The sequence below is a fragment of the Electrona antarctica genome (genome assembly GCF_951216825.1).
Source record: "Electrona antarctica genome assembly, chromosome: 4".
In the NCBI taxonomy this organism is placed as follows: Eukaryota; Metazoa; Chordata; class Actinopteri; order Myctophiformes; family Myctophidae; genus Electrona; species Electrona antarctica.
The window spans coordinates 22,256,901-22,263,488 of record NC_136809.1 but is presented as its reverse complement, the minus strand read 5'-3'; positions in this window follow the sequence as shown (position 1 = coordinate 22,263,488).

Here is a 6,588-nt window from a genome sequence, read left to right as displayed (position 1 = left end):
ACAGCTTGACTGCTGGGGATGAAGGAGGTGGGGATGGAGGCCATGCCCGATGGATAGGGTGATAGCGGGTCACCTGCTGACCCAACCCGTCTTCATTCATGCAGAGGGACCTCTCCTTCGTTCTATCGAACGAAAAGGACACCTCCGCGGTCAATAAGAAGGGCTGCAGCACCCTGACAGTGGCCACGAAGGCCTTTTTTATTTTATTCAATGCAATTGTGAACAATAGCCAAGTAAGATAATATATATCCATTGGCCAATCATATGGATCACTGTCAGTGTGAGGGGTGGTCAGGAGATGTCTATGAACTCTGCGTTTAAAGGCTTGAAGGCCATTGTATGTGATGGAGTCAACTACATGCTCTGGTAGGCTGCTCCACACCTGGACAGCAGTGTGGAGAAAAGTTCTGTCCAATGTGCGTGGTTGAAAGCATGTTCTGGTGTTGCTGTGCATAGGCGAGTGTTTCTCCGTCTGATCTGTCTGGAGGGAGCATTTCCTGGAGATCCCTAGGGCAGTATGGGGACGCATTTTGTACATAACTGTAGCGGTGGCTGTCTTCTGTGGCTAAGGCTATCGATGGAGGGTGTTGTACTGACAGTTTCCTGGTCAACTCCAATTATTTTGAGGGCCGTCCTCTGAATATTGTCCAGTGGACCAAGATGTGTAGGTGGAGCACTCATCCAGCTGAGTGAGGCGTACTCCATGACACTGCAGACATGTAGCTTGTAGACAGTTGCTGGGCTCTCGGTTGTGAGTTTATTGTCTCTCCTCATTGCTGCTATAGCTTCTGAACGGCCCAGATGGAGATTTTGGTCAGGTGTTTCGACCAGGACAGCTTGTGGTCTATTTTGACACCCAGGATGTCAAGCTCATTTGTGGTGGTGCCTATTGAATTACAGGTCCAGCTGGGATGGAATCCTCTTTCTTGAGATTGTCATGAACTTGCACTTTGATGGTTTAAAGGTGGTCTTCCATCGGTCTCCCCAGATGGTTATTTGTTGGAGATCCTGGTTCAGCATCCCGGTTCGGCATCCCTCCTGCAAGGCTCCACGTCCTCTCTCCTCAAGGTGGTGGGGGACACTCCTTCAGCAGAACACATGCTACGGAGGCTCCACCTGGAAACCATGCTCCTCATGAAATCAACGACAGAGATGATGGGCCAGGCCATGGCGTGCCGTATAGTGTGGTGCTGGAAAGGCTCACCTAGACTCTGGAGAGGAAGGTGGTCCTGGACCAACCCATCCTCCAATAGAGCCTATTCTCCGGGACGATGGTGATCATGACCGATCATGGCCGCACGTCACGAGGAGAAGAAGGAGGACGAGGCGCTGCGCGCGTGCGTACCCGTGGCACATCCACGGCAGCCACCCTCCCTCAGCCGGTCAACCTATGAGCGGACCAGGAACCAGACCGACCGGGAGTTTAGACCCGACATCAATAATAGGCTATGATCTATCTTCGAACATGTAAGGACTAGTATATTAAATGTAGGAAAAGAAAATGGGATTTTTACTCGAGTCACCCATAATAATTGGTCCGTGACCCACAAATGGGTCTCGACCCACTGTTTGGGAAACAGTACTGTTTATAATATCAAGTATTTCAGTTCTAATAACAAGGGTTAGTCAAGGTTTACTGCCCCCTTGTTATTAGAACTGGAATACTTTGCATTCTTGTCTACATTGTGTGAGAGCCATACAGTTGTAATAGTGTGATCCCTTATAATAACATTCAAAAGCCTTGAGGACTTAGCCTACACCTGTCCATTCGACCAAAATAGAATTTGTTTTGGATTTGTTAATTGATTGTGTTCCTTATGTACCTTTCCTTTCTGTTCACATTGTTTGACCTATGCCCTACAATATGCAATTAGGCACCGTCCTAATCTAGTCTTGAAATGTGGTGCAGTTCATCTTCTCGGTTCTCACACAATAACGGAGACAATGGATTTCTATTAAGTAGACGGACAGCATTCCATATGTGATATAAATGGGACCTTATTTGGTGGCAAACAGTAAACACCTTTTGATGGTGTACATTTGGAGGTGAGGTGGAGGTCACATGCCTCATGGCACTGGCTTAACACAAAATGGGCCTCCCAGGCACAGCTGTGGGATTCTGGGTGCCCAGGGGCAGCCGAGGCCAGTGCCATTGAGTCAAGCAAATGATTCCATGTAAAGCTGCTCTCGTGTCTTCCAATGCAGATATTCAGGCTCAGTTCTTCTTAAGCCTGCAGAGCTCTCCAAAATAGACCCAGGCAGTGGAAGTAAGCAGCCTTGAAAGTTTACTCTGGTGGTTGACAGTTGATGTATTTTTAGAAACCATTGCAGTAAGATAATTATGATGTATCATTTCCAGAGGTATTCCTTTGGCATATATGCCTTGAACATTGTCATCAACTGGTTTGTTTAACCTGTGTTTGACATTTGAAGTGATCTTTCTTTTGTTTTTCAAATATGAAACCCAGCTTAATGCATGGACAACAATGTTAAAGGGATATTTCACCTTTAATTCTGTTTTAGATATTCATTTTATCAGACACACCCCATTGTAACTTCAAACTCAATTTTAACCATGATGAATTAATCAAAAACACCCGTCCTTGGTTTTGGTCTTCCCTCCTAATACACAAGGGGGGGAATGTTTTTTTTCTTTTCATTTTTTTTTACTGGGAAAGATTAACGTGATTGTGACATTAATTCCCTCAAATGTGTTATGTTTGACATGCATGCAGGCGTAATTGGTTTCATGAGGTTTTACTTTAGACTAGAGTAGAAAAAATAATAAAATAGACCAAAATAGAGCTTGATAAAGGGCTCTTGTAAAATATACTTGGGCTATTTAATCGAGCATATTTAGTTCTTTAAAATATCAGAAGTAGCTTTGATTGATTGATTGATTGAAGAATTTATTAACAGTTTGCAGAATTACAGTACATTTCAAGCACAAACTCTTACCTGATACTACCCAAAATAGATACTATAGAAGTACACAGCAAATATGTGATTATATAGCGCTTTTATCCAAAGCTCTTTACATGCATGGGCATTTCAATTACTCCTTTAGGAGGGCCATTCAAGCCGCAAGTGGAGCCTGCGGCACCACCGTTTCCCTGCCGGTGGAGCCTGCAGAATCCACCACTCCCTAATGAAGTGTCTGGTGCTGAGATTCTGGTGCAACGCACAGGTCCTGGCTGCACTTGGTGAGAGCAAGAGTGGACCTGGTGAGGCGTAGGTGGTGCCAGGGCTGGACTGGGACAAAAACTTGGCCCGGTCATTTTCGCGCAAATTTGGCCCACCACAACCAGCGCGCAGATAGCAGAAACTCTACCGCCCGCTCCGTTGAGGCACACACAAACAATCCCTAATACCACCACTTTTACAGAACAACATAAATTATACAAACCAACAGACAACACAACCCTTTGTTGCTCTCACAAGAATGCTGGCAAAAGGATTCAAGACAGAAGAGGGTTTATTTATCACTCACTTTGCCTGCCTGCCTGCCTGTCAAAAAAATCATATCGTAACTTGAGCGGCTCCCTACGGTCGCGGCCCACCGGTAATATGACCGGTACGTCCTGTGGCCAGTCCACCCCTGGGTGGTGCACGGCCAGTCAACCCACAGTGCCTAGTCCCTCCACGTGCTGGATGGCCCGCCCAGTAACCGCCCAGTACCGGATGGCCCGCCCAGTACCGGCAGAGTAGTGGATTGTGTGTCCCTGGTTTTTCCCTAATGGGACTGATCGAGGGTAGCTACTGGGACGTAAGTCGGGACTTGATCACCCCGGCTGGGTCACCCGAGTGAGGGGTATGATGTTGAGAGACCTGAAACCCCCGAGGACCTTGGGATACATCACTGAGGATGCGTCCCAGGTGCATCCTTGCGATGTTTTACATCACACACATTCATACACCGATGTCAAATACGTCATATCATGTGCAGTAATACTCTAAAGTCTATATAAGTAAGTAGTAAAGTCTAAAGTCTATACCTTGAATAAATAGAAATGGTGCTGTACATATTAGGTAAATATGCATAAGTAATAATTTGGGTAGAAATCATTATATTTCTACCTCTATTAGTGCTACAACTACTACTAACAAGAATGGAGAAGAAAACAAGATTCTATTTTCTGATGTATTTTAAATTAATTTATTACAGTGTGTACATTTCTTTTATCAAGTAAACATTTACAAAGTAACTAAATCATTTCATCATCATGTTCAGTGGTCACTTCAATGTTTGAATATCATTGTTTTGTCTTGTTCAGGTGTACAAGATCTTAACCATTTTAAATCCCACGCCATTGTTACACATGCAAAAGTTACTCTTCTAACATTAAAAATTAACAGATAATGTCCAAGGCAAACAGGAATAGTTCATCTCTCATAAAATGCAATTACAGTACAGCACAGCAAAGTCAGAAATCAAGTAACGTACAAGTAGCATAAATACACACAGTTTATGTAACTAGAACACCTGAAGGCTCTGGATCCAATAGGAAAGCCCAAACCATTTACCATCCCTCCTGAAGGGTTAACCCTACTACTTTGCCAAGAAAGTGTTATTGATTGTAACACGATCAGTTAATTAAATGCAAGACCTCAGGTGGGCCGGGTAAATTTGACATCTGTAACACATAAGCCACCATAACATTTAAATGTGCATCAGTGCATCCACATACTTTATCCTAGGTTTAGTTTCTTTGGAATTTAAAAAAAAAACATTTGGTTCTTAATTGCCACTATAAAGCTGCAGCAGTAATTCAGTCTCTCCAATTTGTTTAATTTCTGGCATCTCACTTTAGATTTTGGTGAAATCAAAAAAAAAAGAAAAAGATTTTGGTGAACAATCTTTGGTCCAATTATTAGTTACATAATTGATCAAAAAAAGTGTTTGGTGACAGCAGTATTTCCGACATTGGACATTGGTGGACCCTTGGCTTGAATACTTAAATGCCACATATACTGTAGGTAGGTGATATATAGGGTAGTAGTGGATGTATATCATGGAATATGACTGTGGAAAGCAATTCCATTCATGTTTCCCAAACAGTATAGAAAATGTATTTATCTGTAAATTGTTTAGTGTCAGCATCATGTTAATAGAATATAAATCTCTTTGCACAAAGTGGAATTTATTTACATGACAAATAAATATTGTAGCTTCCTCTTTTCATTACTTTCATTCTTCTTTTCTTTTCACTTAGACATCTTTAAGCTTTTTGCTTAAATGGAACATACATGTAGATAGTACTTCTGTCCATGATTACGTAGAATTCTAGTTTAGCTCTGCTGTCAGGTTAACCTGTAAAATTACCACCGTGCCTCAGCCAAATCAAGGCAGGCCGGTGCGCCACTGGAGCTGGACAGAGTGGAGAAGAAGGAGACACTTGCGTAGTTAGTAGTTCTCTTTTATAAATGATTAGTAAAGGTGCTAGGACAGGAGTGACTGATGTTTCGACATGAACTTCATCTTTCTTCTGAGCTGCTCCAGTGTCTCCTTCTTTTTTAATTGAAAAGGGCCAACCCCCTGGGTTTATGAAAACTATTGCTTGCATGTTTCCAAGTAACATATTGTTTGCAACAGGTTGTCTTATTTTCCCACGTTCCATTTAAGGTCATTGTGCTCTGAACTTGAAAAGGTGTGCCCTGCCAAGTACAGCTGCCCAAATACTATCATGTTAAAAGAGAGTCTACACAAAAGTTTGACAAATCCTGTTATCTTAAAAGACATGAATGTTCATTAAAGGGTGTGGCTCCTGAACAGGTACTCTTACCCAATTTAAATTGGCACAAAATACTGGAGTTTGAGGTCAAGTATTTGTTCTCCCCACACTCTTAAACCAACCCCAAATTAACGTAATACCTAAACTAAAGCATGTGTGACATAATGCCTAAACACAACAATTTCAATGTTATGTATACATGTACTGTAGATCCATCAGCATCACTCGGCTTGAGTCGGCTATGGCTTTCACCCAATGCGTCATGGGTATGATACTACCGGTTCAAGAGCCACTACAGTAGGCTACATGTTATTAGGCTACTTTCTACGTCTACAATAGGAAGAACATCCCTAGTCGAAAATAGCTGATCTACAAGCTCAAAAGATGCTTGAGCATGTAAATCGTTCGCTGAATGTACATCCCCGAATAGGGATGCTGGGGTTAATGTTTTTAAGAAGTCATCTAATTCAAGGTACAGTACAATCAAAATATGGAGAGATACAACACAAATATTCAAATGTTAAATGTTTGTGGCCACGGGATGGAATCAATGATGTAACAATACATGTTGTGAGCCTCTCTCCCCCCCCCCTCTCTCTCTCTCTCTCTCTCTCTCTCTCTCTCTTTTAATCTCCAAGGCATATCAATGTACTACCAAAATGTACCAAAGGACGATTCCAGGTTATCCATTTTTGAAGAGGAATCCAATCTGAACTGCATTCACATGTCATTGCACCATGTAATACAATCAAATTGCCATAAGAATATTAACAGTCTTGCTTAGAGAATGTAAAATGTCAGACGAGGAGTTAAGAGCTTAAAAATAATATAAATAATTAATGATCTTTGCTACTCA